Source organism: Puma concolor, chromosome E2, assembly GCF_028749965.1.
Source record: "Puma concolor isolate L17-30 chromosome E2, mPumCon1.1.hap2, whole genome shotgun sequence".
Lineage (NCBI taxonomy): Eukaryota > Metazoa > Chordata > Mammalia > Carnivora > Felidae > Puma > Puma concolor.
Window position 1 is genome coordinate 30,711,826 of NC_141681.1, and position 12,131 is coordinate 30,723,956.

Here is a 12,131-nt window from a genome sequence, read left to right on the forward strand (position 1 = left end):
GAGGAGAGGGCTGGTGGTCTCCAGGCCACCTGGAGGGTCCCCTGTCTCAGGCCTGAGTTGTGGAAGGTTCGGCAGCAGGGATCAAAGGCTTGGATAGAAATTGGATGCCAGACGCCTTCCCTGATTTGTTGGGACTTTCCATCAGGAACTCCAGCATGGGGCCTCATTATTTGTATCCTTCGAGAAATGTTCTCTGCGTCCTGTAACTCCCGGTTGCACGTACCCTCTGCCTCTACCAAATGACAAAGGACAATGGCAGGTGTGTACCAATTGTGTCTGTGGCCAGAGATAACTCCGACTCGAGTGGAGGAAAGTGCCATCCCGACTCGGGCCTCCAACTTCACCGTCTGCAACATAGAGGGGATCGGATTAGACGAATTTGTTCCAAGCCAAAGGTCTCTAGTACGAGGCGTAAATGGAGGGGGCCCATAACCTCTCCAGCTACTGTCTCCAGATCCTGATTTGCCACTGTCTTCCGATCCAGCCAGCCAACGTGACCACATTGAAAGTCTCCGTCTCTGCGTGGCCAGCCTAGCTTTAATGCACCTGCTTCCCTCAGAATGGAGGCTCCAGCCCCTCCAAAGACCATCCTGATTGTTTGCATGGGGAACCACCTCCCCCCCCCCGCCCCGCGGCATCTCTCCCTGATGGCAGAAGGGGTGAGTACCCAGGGCAAGATGGGGAAGAGGTCCTAAGATAGAGCAGTGGTTCTCCACTGGGTGGTCCCCACGCTCCCAGGACATAAGGCAACGTGTGGAGACATTTTCCAATTGTCATGCCTGGATACGGGTGCTATTGGCATCTCTTGGGTGGAGACCAGGGATGCCGCTCACACCAAGGATACTGTCCCACAAGGCACAGGCCAGCCCCGTCAACAGAGAGTGATGGGGCCCAAGATGTCAACAACGCCGCCGTTGAGAAACCTAGAACCCGAGGGAGGGGAGAGGTGTCTGAGGGCAACTACAGCAGGTGTTTTCTCCCAGAAACCACAGCTCTGTGGAGAGACACGTTAAAGAAGGAGGCTAAGTGGGGCCGCTTGTCTGCTCTTGAAAAACTTTTGGCCCCGGAAGGGGGCAATGGGGATGAGAAAGCATCAACAGGAAACTTTGCCAGCCTGAGAAAAAGAAAAGTGGGTTTCAACTCCCTGAGCCTCTGGAGGTGGGGCCGTCTCAGGACAGAGAGATTGAGAGAGAGAGGGAGAGGGAGAGGGAGAGGGAGACAGAGTCATCTCCAAAGAGGATGTGTGTCTGGAAAGTTGGGGCCTTTCTCCCTGGATATTTATATCAGGAGCAGGTTACGGGAATGTTCTCACAGATGAAAGCCCAACTCCTGTGGTTTCGCCTCCTAATTATTGCCACCTCTTAACTGCTGCCAGCCTTTCCTGCACTTAAACGCGTCTATTTATTTACTCGCTTATTTTACCCCGGGGTGCCTGTGTGCGTGTGTGTGCCTGTGTGTGCGCCTGTGTGCGTGGGTGTGTGTCCCGTGTCAGGGAGCAGGAAGGAGACAAAGGCAGGGTAAAGTCTTACTCGGGGGGCCGGGGCCCGTCTAGGCCGGGAAGGCTATGATTTCATGGCTTTTGTGCCCCTGGCGAGCCCCGCAATCTCTCACTGCTCCGGGCCGCTAACAAGTGGGCCCACAGCCCTCCGGGGCCTTTGGAGTTCACTCATCTGAGAGATTGGGCTTTTCTCAGCCGCTCAGATTTATTTTGCTAAAGTTACAGGGCAATTATGGAAATGCGCCCTTTGAAGCTGGGCTGATTTCTCTTTATTTTCTTCTCCCTGACAAAGCAGCACTTCCCTGCCTCTTGTGGGCTTTTTTTTTTTTTTTTCCTTTTCCTGCTCTCTCTCTCTCTCTTTCCTCTCTCTTTTTTTTTCTGATAATTCTTAGATAGCGGGAGTTTCCAGGGGTAATTTGAAAAACATCTTTTGAACAGTGATAAAAATGTGTGTAGATTAAAATGATGTTTACTATTGATTTTAACGTTATGGGGTGTGTGTGTGCGTGTGCGTGCGTGTGTGTGTGCGTGTGTGTGCGTGTGTGTGCACGCGTGTGTGTGTGCATGCGCGTGTGCGTGTATGTGTGTGCGCGCGTGTGTGTGCGTGTGTGCGTGTGTGTGCGCGCGCGCGTGTGTGTGTGTATGTGTGTGCGCGCGCGTGTGTGTGCGTGTGTGTGTGCGCGCGCGTGTGTGTGTGCGTGTGTGTGTTTGTTTTAATGGGATTCTGATGGCCAGGTGGGGAAACATGAATTAATGATAGCAAGAGACAGGTCTCCCATGCCCCCGTTGTGGGCCGGGGACAGTCTCGCCAGCCTGAGGCCCGGAGTGGGGAGGCCCAGGGCAGCCTGGCAGGCCACCTGGTTGGCCAGCAGACTGGCCCAGCCACCTGGGGGCCCCCCCCCTCCCCGGGCCCCCGGAATGCATCCCTCCACAAATTTAACAGGATGGACACCCTGATCCCCTTTCCTCACACCTCAGGAGTAAGAGGCCCAGACCCAACAGGGCTGTGTTTTCTGGGCTTTGTACATTATTTATCACTGGAGCGCGGAATCTGGAGGCTCCGTGTGAACCAACCCAACTTATTCCTCTTCTGTCGCCCCGCTTTGCTTGACTTGACGCAAGGGCGTTGAGGAACAGTGTCTGAGGCCAGATGGCGTTGGCCTCCGTGTTCGTGAGGCCTTCGATGGAGAATGTGGCCTGCTCAGTGTGTGGGAGCCTCGGTTTCTATTTTCTCGAGTGGCTTTGAAGTTTTCTTTGTCCATATTTTTCTTTGCTCCTCCCTCCCTCCTCCCGTCTTGTCTTTGGGGGCGAGTGGCTCATTATCTGTATACAAACACCAACGGGAAGTCTCATCACCTTCAAGAGCTGGGCGTCGGCCTCAGCGGCCAGAGTGGGGGCCTTGCCACCTCCTATTTCCTTTACCCTATTTCAAAAAATAATATAAATGGTCCCCCTGGGTGGCTCAGTCCGTTAAGTGTTTGACACGGGCTCCGGTCATGATCTCATAGGTCGTGAGTTCCAGCCCAGGAACTTAAACACGTCAAAAGCACGGAGCCTGCTTGGGATTCTCTCTCTCTCTCTCTCTCTCTCTCTCTCTCAGAATAAGTAAATAAGCTTTAAAAATTAAAAAATAAGTAAAATACAATTAAACAAATGAAATGGAGTCCAGTGCTTACTAAGGGCCTGACCCCTCACTGCCCTAACCACTTTCCATGAATTTTAGTTAATGTTCACAACCCCCCACCTCGGGGGGACCCAGTGAAGAAATTAAGGCTTAAAGAGAAGTTCAGCTTAAGAGACTCTCCTGGTACCAGGCAGAACATTCCATAGGGTATGCTCCTGTCTGAATGTACAAGGGGCTGGTGTGGTTGCCTCAAGGAAAAGACCCGGGCAGCTGGGGGTCAAGGACAGCAGGAATATTTTTCAGTCTCTGTCCCTTTGCTCCCTTTGAATCGTGTGAACGTGTCAGTTCTTCAGAAAGCTTTTTTGGTTTTTATGGGGCGCCTGGGTGGCGCAGTCGGTTAAGCGTCCGACTTCAGCCAGGTCACGATCTCGCGGTCCGTGAGTTCGAGCCCCGCGTCGGGCTCTGGGCTGATGGCTCAGAGCCTGGAGCCTGTTTCCGATTCTGTGTCTCCCTCTCTCTCTGCCCCTCCCCCGTTCATGCTCTGTCTCTCTCTGTCCCAAAAATAAATAAACGTTGAAAAAAAAAATGTTTTAAAAAGAAAGCTTTTTTGGTTTTTAAATAACTGAAATGTGCGAGAGCGAGGGAGTGTGTGAGACACAGACAGGCAGACAGACAGAAAGCAGCTTCCCTGGATCTTACATCATTCATTCATTCACGGACACCCCCCCCAGATAGTCCTCAAGTACCTGTATGTGGGGGACCGTGCCCCTTCGGGTGGTCCCTGGCATCAAATTGCCTTGGACCCGAGCCTGGCTACAGTGCTCCCTGACGGTGACCCCGAGCTTCGGACTGTCCCTCTCTGAGCTTTGCTCCCTCATAAAACAGAAAGAGTAATTATAATTTTACTGCCCTTGCTGGCTGTTGAGAGGATTAAATGAGTTAATCTGCACTTGGGACAATGTGCCATGCATAAGGATTTGCCTCGTGCATGTGAGTTACCTAATAAATTTACAAATATTATTTGTATTCATTATCCCACCAACCTCAGTCAATAGGTATGAGGGTCCCCATTTTCTAGCTAGGTAAACCCCAACTCAGCCGTTCAACAAGGGAGAGCCAGCATTCTGATCAAGATGCTCGTTAGCTCTGGAGTCTGTCCCTCAGCTGTGACACCACTTTGCTCCTGTGCCACGTGCCCCCCTGATTCGCTTGGGCCTGAACCCGTCCTGGGTGGGCCGAGACCCTATGTAACCCCCGTATGCCCCCCTCTCACTGCGGCCCACTGTTCCTGCCACGGAGCCAGTGAAATGAGAGGGCGTGTGTGAGTGGCTGTGTCACAGGGAGGCCCTTGCAACCTGCTGTCTTTAAGTTAAAAACCCGGGGGGCGCCTGGGTGGCTCAGTCAGTTAAGCGTCCGACTTCAGCTCAGGTCATGACCTCGCGGTTTGCGGGTTCGAGCCCCGCGTCGGGCTCTGTGCCGGCCGCTCGGAGCCCGGAGCCCGCTTCGGATTCTATGTCTCCCTCTCTCTCTGCCCCTCCCCCGCTCACACTCTGTCTCAGTCTCTGTCAAAAATAAATAAACATGAAAAAAAAATTAAAAAGAAATAAATAAAAAGAAACACGCAAGAATTTTAAGTAAGTACAGGACAGGATGAGGATCTCTGTCCACTCGTTCAATTCCTTCTCACCTTCTGTCCTGGTGGAAAGGGCCGTTCTGTAGAGTTCTGAGCCAGCATTTTCCTGGAAGAGGCCATCCATATTAGCAAAAGAAAGGATAGTCCTTCCAGCACTTTCTACTGAGCACTTTCTACAGTAGCAGCGACAGGGGAGCTTGTTAGACGTGCAGACTTCCAGGCCCCTCCCAGAGCCACTGAATCAGAATGTGCATCTTCCGAGGATTCCGTGTGTGATGGGTGTGCATAGTGACGTGTGAGAAGCGCCAGTCCATAAGCTCTTTGGTAAAGCATGTGGCCCTTCCAGAATGGAATGTTCTCGAACATTCTCTGGGACTTGGACCTCCGTGGGAGGGGCAGGATGGAGGATGCGGGAAGGAGAGTTGGGGGGGGGGAGGAGGAGGATGGGAAGAAATGAGAGAGGTCAAGGCCAGGGGTTGACCTGCAGCTGAAGTTATCAGGAGTGAAGACATATTTTGCCCTTTCTTCTATCTTTAAGCATGGTCCAGGTTGGCTGTGAGTGACACTGGGCTCCTCGCGGCCACAGCCTCTGCCCACAAGCCCTTCCAGATACTTCACAGCACGGGGCTATACGCACCTAGAAAACGTGGGTTTTGTTAATACCTGGTTTCCTGCAGCGTGCCTCCCCACTGATCCCCACTAAACTCGGGTGCGGCTCCTGAAGAGAGGGGAGAGTCCACATGAAGGTCTGTGTTCCTGGTCTACTGCCACGTAACAAGTCACCCCCAAAACACAGTGGCATGAAACAAGCACGTTCTGCTTGTTCCGTTGTAAAAACCCGAGGAAGAGCCCTGATTGGCTCAACTCGGTCATGTGTTTGTTGCTGGGCCAATCACAATGGCCAGGGGCGTGGCAGGAACAGGAAGTTGAAAGTGAAGGTGTTCCCTTCATAGAAAGGGCCGACAATCAAGTCACATCTAACATGTCTGCTGTTGAACTCCCAGGTGAGTTTGGTCCCCATGTCGGGTTCTGCACTGCCAGTGGGAAGCTGCTTGGGATTCTCTCTCTCTCTCTCAAAAAAAAATAAATAAATAAAAGAGAGAGAAAAGAAAGAAACCTGGGGAGTTCCACCATCTTGGGAAGGCAACAAAGGACAGAAGAACGGCGTTGGCCTGGGGGACCTCCTGGGGACCCATGTTTTGCTTAAAGTTGATAGAACTTTAGGGCTTGGCATCCCCCTTTCCCTCCCTTATCCCTCTACCTCTCTTCCCCTCTTATACTTGAACCTGAGCTGGAAGACACACCTCCGGGCTGGGGATTCTCTTGGCGCTGGGTGCATCCCAGGGCCTCGGATCAGGGAGCACTCGGGAAATAGTCACTGACAGCCTTGCTCCTTTGCACTGCTGTGATACCGTTAGGCCTTTCCTCACTTCCCTTCCGGTCGTTAGGGACATCTTGTGCAAATATTTTATAAGATGAGAATCATTAAGCCGTCTAAATGCAAATGTGATTTTATAAAAATATTTTAACAATTACAAAATATAACAAGTTTAAACACAGTTAATTATAAAGCGCAATCACCACATTTTCGTACCTGTGGTGCCAAAGCAAACACTAAAGTATAATCATTATCAAATATGGTAGGAGCGGGGCGCCTGGGTGGCTGAGTCGGTTAAGCGTCGGACTTCAGCTCAGGTCATGACCTCCCAGTTCGTGAGTTCGAGCCCCGCGTCGCGCTTTGTGCTGCCAGCTCGGAGCCCGGAGCCTGCTTCGGATTCTGTGTCTCCCTCTCTCTCTGCCCCTCCCCTGCTCACTCTCTGTCACTCTGTCTCTCAAAAATAAACGTTAAAAAAATTTTAAAAAAAAAGACGGTAAGAGCTGCCCTTTGTTCAGTTCTGCCACGTGATAGGGACTTGTCCTCAGCTTTTCTATACAAAGTCAGCAAGAGAATATGGTTTGAAGGCGACAGTCATTCCATTTGTAGTTGTCCTGTGTCCTCTCCCTGCCATACCTGAGCACCCTAGATCTACACCTCCTGAGGGTGCAGTCAGGACTGTTCGTGAGGGCAGACAAGGCTGGGGAGCACTGTCACATGCTCTCGCTGATTTTCCTAATTTCCTTTATTATCCACATACCATCCAGGCCAGGAGGTCTCCACACCGGGGTCTGTCCTCCCGGCAAGGCTCCTGACCTTTTGTGTCCTGGAACACAGCGGAAGAACAAGATGGCATGGCCCGGCTGGAAATAGTACTTGGGAAAAGGCCATAGGCTCGACTGCTCGCTCTGCAGCACGCAGAAGGGCCATTGCCAAAAAATCTAATTATCCAGAAATGTGGAACAAAGACACTGCAGGAGAAAGGGGCTGAGCAGAAGGGCGGTGGAAGGCGGGCAGAGACAGAGCCGGTCTGATGGGTGGGCGGCGTCCCTCTCTGTCAGTGGCAACCTGTGACCAAGGAGTAGGAGACACCACAGCTGGGGTAGACTGGTCTGTCAACTAGGAGCTTCTAAGGAAGACGTCTGACTATATAACCCGTCCAAGAAAGAGGACCCTTCCATCCTGCAAGTTGTGGATGGTCAATCTCACTCTGCCAAGGGAGAATCACATAGTCCCTCCTAGAGGAACCCACCCAGATAATCTCCCGGGTCCTCAGATGAGACATTTGTGATGGGAGCAAAAGACAGGCTACACGTTTGCCTGTGGGGAAACCACAATGGAATGTTCTTACCTTGCTGCCTCCGAGACCTTTGGCTCACAGGCTTTCAAGCAACTGCTAAGCCGATTCTGGGTCAGGACTTGCTCTTGTTCTGGTCCTCACTGGCGGGATTGTTACAGGACACTGGCATTTCTCTTCACTCCAGCAACGTTCCCTGGAGCTACACTACAGGATTATTAACAGCAAGTTATAGGGCCTCCCTGTGTCGATATTAGTATCGCCAGCCCTGAGGACGTGTCATAACACCAACACGTAGGTGTGACATTGAAACTATTTAACACCTGGGACCTCACTGGCATCAGAACTGGCAGGGTCCTGAGGCCTTCTGTTGTGCCAGGCATTGGCAGGTCAGTCTGTGAGTCATGGGAATGTCTGGGAGGTCCCAGAAAAGAGCCGGAGCAAAAGAGGGAAACTCAGGGATCTCAGGGTGGCACTGTTTACCAACTGGCATGGAACTATTTCCATATTTTCAAGACAGAAACAGTTGGATACCCACCTACAAAAGAATAAAGTTGAATCCCTTTCCTATTCCATACACAAAAATTAACTCAAAATGTGTCATAGGGGGTGGCTGGCTGGCTCAGTTGGTGGAGCATGCCACTTTTGACCTTGGGGTTGCAGGTTTGAGCCCCACGTTGGGTGTAGAGATTACTTAAAGATTAAAAAGGCTTTAGAAAATGTATCATAGACTTAACTGTAAAAGCTAAAACTATGAAATTCTTAGAAGAAAGTGCAGACATAAATCGTCACAACTTCGGGTATGGTAAAGCCTTCCTAGACGTGACTCCAAAACACAAGTAACAAAAGAAAAAAAATAGATAAATTTGACTCCATCAAAATGTAAAACTGTGCTACAAAGGACCCCGTGAAGAAAGTAGAGAACCAACAGAATGGATGGAATTTAATATTTGCAAATTATATATTGATAAGGGAATTGTATCTAGAAAATATTTAAAAAACCGATTGCAATTCCATAATAAAAGAAAGATAACCCAACTTAAAAATGGGCAAAGTCTCTGAATAGACATTTCTCCAAAGATGATATAAATGGCTGATAAGCACATGAAAAGATGCTCAACATGATTGATAATCAGAGAAATGCACATCAAATCCACAATGAGATGTCACTTGTGCCCAGGAGGACAGCTGTGATCAAAGAGTCGAAGAATAACAAGTGTTGGTGAGGACATAGAGAAACTGTAACCTTTATACACTGTTGGTGGGAATGTAACAAGGCACAACCCCTTTCAAAAGCAGATTGACAGTTATTCAAAAAGTTAAACATAGTCTTTAAATGACCCCAAATCCCACTCCTAGTTACAGATTCGAGAGAAATGAAAACACACGTCCACACAAAAACTTGTACATGAATCTTCACAAGCAGCATTATTCATAACAGCCAAAAAGTGGAAACAACCCAAATGTCCGTCACTTGATGAATGGGTAAACAGCATGTGGTCTATCCATACAACGGAATCATATTCAGCCATTAAAAGGAATGAAGCACTTATCTGGGCTGCAGTATGGATGAACCTGGAAAATTGTGCTAAGTGATAGAAGGCAGTCATAAAAGATCACATATTGCATGATCCCACTTATGTGAAATATTCAGAATAGGCAAATCTATAGAAACGAACTGATTTCCTAGGATTGTTCCAGCTGGGAAGAAATACAGAGGGACTGCTAATGGGGACAGGGTTCCTTTTTGGAGCGATGAATCGCTTCTGAAATTGATGGTATGATAATCGCCCAACTCTGTGAGTACAACTGAAGACTAGACAGTTTAAATAGGTGAATTATAATTCATGTGAGTTACACCTCAAGAAAGTCATTAGACATGCTCCACTGGCCAACACATAAACATCCTACTTACAGACAGCCCCCGAAATGTTCAGATATGCGTGTGTGCACGTGCACACACACACACACACACACACACACACACACACACACAAGCAAATACAAGAAGAAGGAGGAAACTGATGTGACATAAAGAGCTGTGAATATATTTTCCTCTAAGGCTGGTAATGGAGAGTGAATTTTTGTTCAAAGTTTTGGCATAAGAAGTCCTGCTGAAAACACATATAATTTTACCTCCCCAAAGTAATAAAAAGCTTTTGTAACTTCAAATATATAATTACGTTCTGGAACCTTTTTTATATGGCAAGCTGCCTGAGTTGTCCCCATATCCTGGGTACAGGGACAGGATTCCATGGGACAGTATTTGAAGGGAAACCCACATGGGGCTTATAAAAGTCTGGTGCTGTCTCCCCCTCAAAAAGCAGACGACTCTCCCCCGACACCAGCAAACTGCTCCTGCCTAACACCAACTGAAGAGAGGCGATGGGAGAAGGTGAGTTCCAGGAATTAGAGTGCAGGGATGTGGTTCTGTGTGCAGGGAAGATGGGGGCTTCTGGGACACACACCAGGACCAGGGCAGGGGATCCCGGGTTGTACCCTGTGGGGAAGCTGGGAAAAGCTGCTTGCCAAGCGGATGAAACCCGTGTCTCTATCAGGAGGGCCCCTCAAGCCATCAAATACACTCACGTGTTAAACTCAACTCCAGGCAACATGTGTCCCGGTTGGGGAAAGCCATGTGGCCTTCTCAGTGGCTCGTCCTTTATACCGCTGCACGACATCACGACCACGCACTCTGCTATGGTGACGAGTACTATTTAGCATTTGTTGAGCGCCATGATAAGTATCTACATGCTTATCTCCTTCGATCCTCAAAGCCACTCACTAGGGTCAAAGCTCTCATCATGCCCTCTCTGCAGGCGGAGGACTGAGGTGTAAGGGGCAGAGTGAAGTTCTGAACCCAGTTCTCTGCCTAACGCCCCTGCCAAACTGCTCATCAGTTATGCGTCAAGGGCAGGCGCTCTGACATTCACAAACTCATAATTAGGGGAAGGATGGCAGAGGAGAGAAGAAGCTCATTCTTGTCTTTCCTTGGCCGTTGTGAATCACGGTTGCATTCAGAATCCATTGTTGACTTACTGTGGAAACTCTCGAGAAGCAACCTTTCGGCGTACAAGAAGGGTACAAGAGAACTAGCCCAATCCAAGATACAAGGAGAGGGTAGATGGAGGGGGAGGGTGTTATATTACACTGAAAAAGTCTCCCTGCACATGTTTAGGGAAGACAGGAGGAGCAGTGGTTAAGTGAGGAAGACAGCAGAACAGAGGCGCCCTCCAAGGCTGGGCCAGCCCCCTACCCTTGACCCCACCAGGGCCCAGGTAGACGCCTCCTATCTACTGCTTCAGCATTCTCTCACACAGGGCACGTCCTCCTTCTTTTTTCCTTCTCCCTGTACCCACGTCCGAGACCTGTCCCACAGATGAATGAAAAGGGGTTTCAGAAACCCATTTGCCCAGCGTCGACCTGAACCACACTAAGAGGTAAGAAGGCTACAGGCCAAGAGAGAACACCAACCGCGGCCAGGCAGACCGGGTTCCCGCCTCACAAGCAACTCTAACAAGCCGTCCACTTTGGTTTCTTACTTTTAACGTTTTTGTTTCGACATGCTTCTAAATTTACAGAAAAACTGCAACATTTGTGTAATGGATTCCCATAAACCCTTCACCCAGATGCCCCAGATGTAAACATTTTACCATATTTCTCTCTCTTTCTCATCTTAATATAGACATGCAAGGATAAGATAAATATTTGTATAAATATAAGAGTATATATTTATATAGAGATATTTATAGTATATATTTATAACTATATAGATATATATCTATATGCAAGTAACATAGGTAAATATAAATATCTACATATAAAAATACTTACGTATTCTACAGTACATATATACAAGCATATGTATACCTTATATGTGTATTTATTCAAGTACATATGTATTTACTCTCTCTCTATATATATATATACACTATATATATATATATACACACACACACACTATATATATATATATAAATATATATATATATATATATATGTATATATATATATATATATATAAATTGATATCTCCAATTCCGATCCAGCACTGAAGAGTTCATTAGATACTTCTGCTCTCCATACATGTAACCCCCTTCTCTGTTAGCAAGCGACCTGGCTTCCACTGTGCACAATTTATTTCCTCATTTGCTCAATTCCAGAATACCCAATAAGTATTTTCAGAATGGCTAACCGATACAACTGCAAAAGAGAAGCCAACTTTCAAGAGTTAAAGACTCGCATTGAGCCTTTTGTCTCTCACCCAAATGCCGTGTCCCCAAATCACAGGGGTCGGCCCCTTCCTCTCAGGGTGGTTGCATGTTTCATTTGAAATATAGTTCAGGTCATTTGTTTCCACTTGTATCTCATTTTAAGATTTTCCCCCAACCGTGATGATTTTACTCCTCTTTTTTTTTTTTTTTTTGAGTTCATGAGATACTATCATGATTCCCCAAGTCAGAACGATACCAAAAATATATTAGAGAGGCTTTGCTTTCTCCCATTCTTTCTGTTTTCAACCCCATTCCCATGCACTTCTTTCTACCCAATCTCATTTTCTGTTTTATCCTTCTAGCAGTTGGTTTTTCCTCTGCACAAATATTTTCTTTCCCCCCTCTCCTTCCCTACACAAAAGGTAGCATCCTGCTTGAGCAATACCCCCAGATAGAACTCCATTGGGTGGATAGCACCAATCTCCTGTAT

The 12,131-nt window shown here is 48.2% G+C and overlaps 1 pseudogene; it reads left to right on the forward strand.

The window, feature by feature from the left end:
* Nucleotides 1-9,812: 9,812 nt before the first annotated feature.
* LOC147573459 (large ribosomal subunit protein uL15 pseudogene) overlaps nucleotides 9,813-12,131 on the forward strand; it is a 37,318-nt pseudogene continuing 34,999 nt past the window's right edge.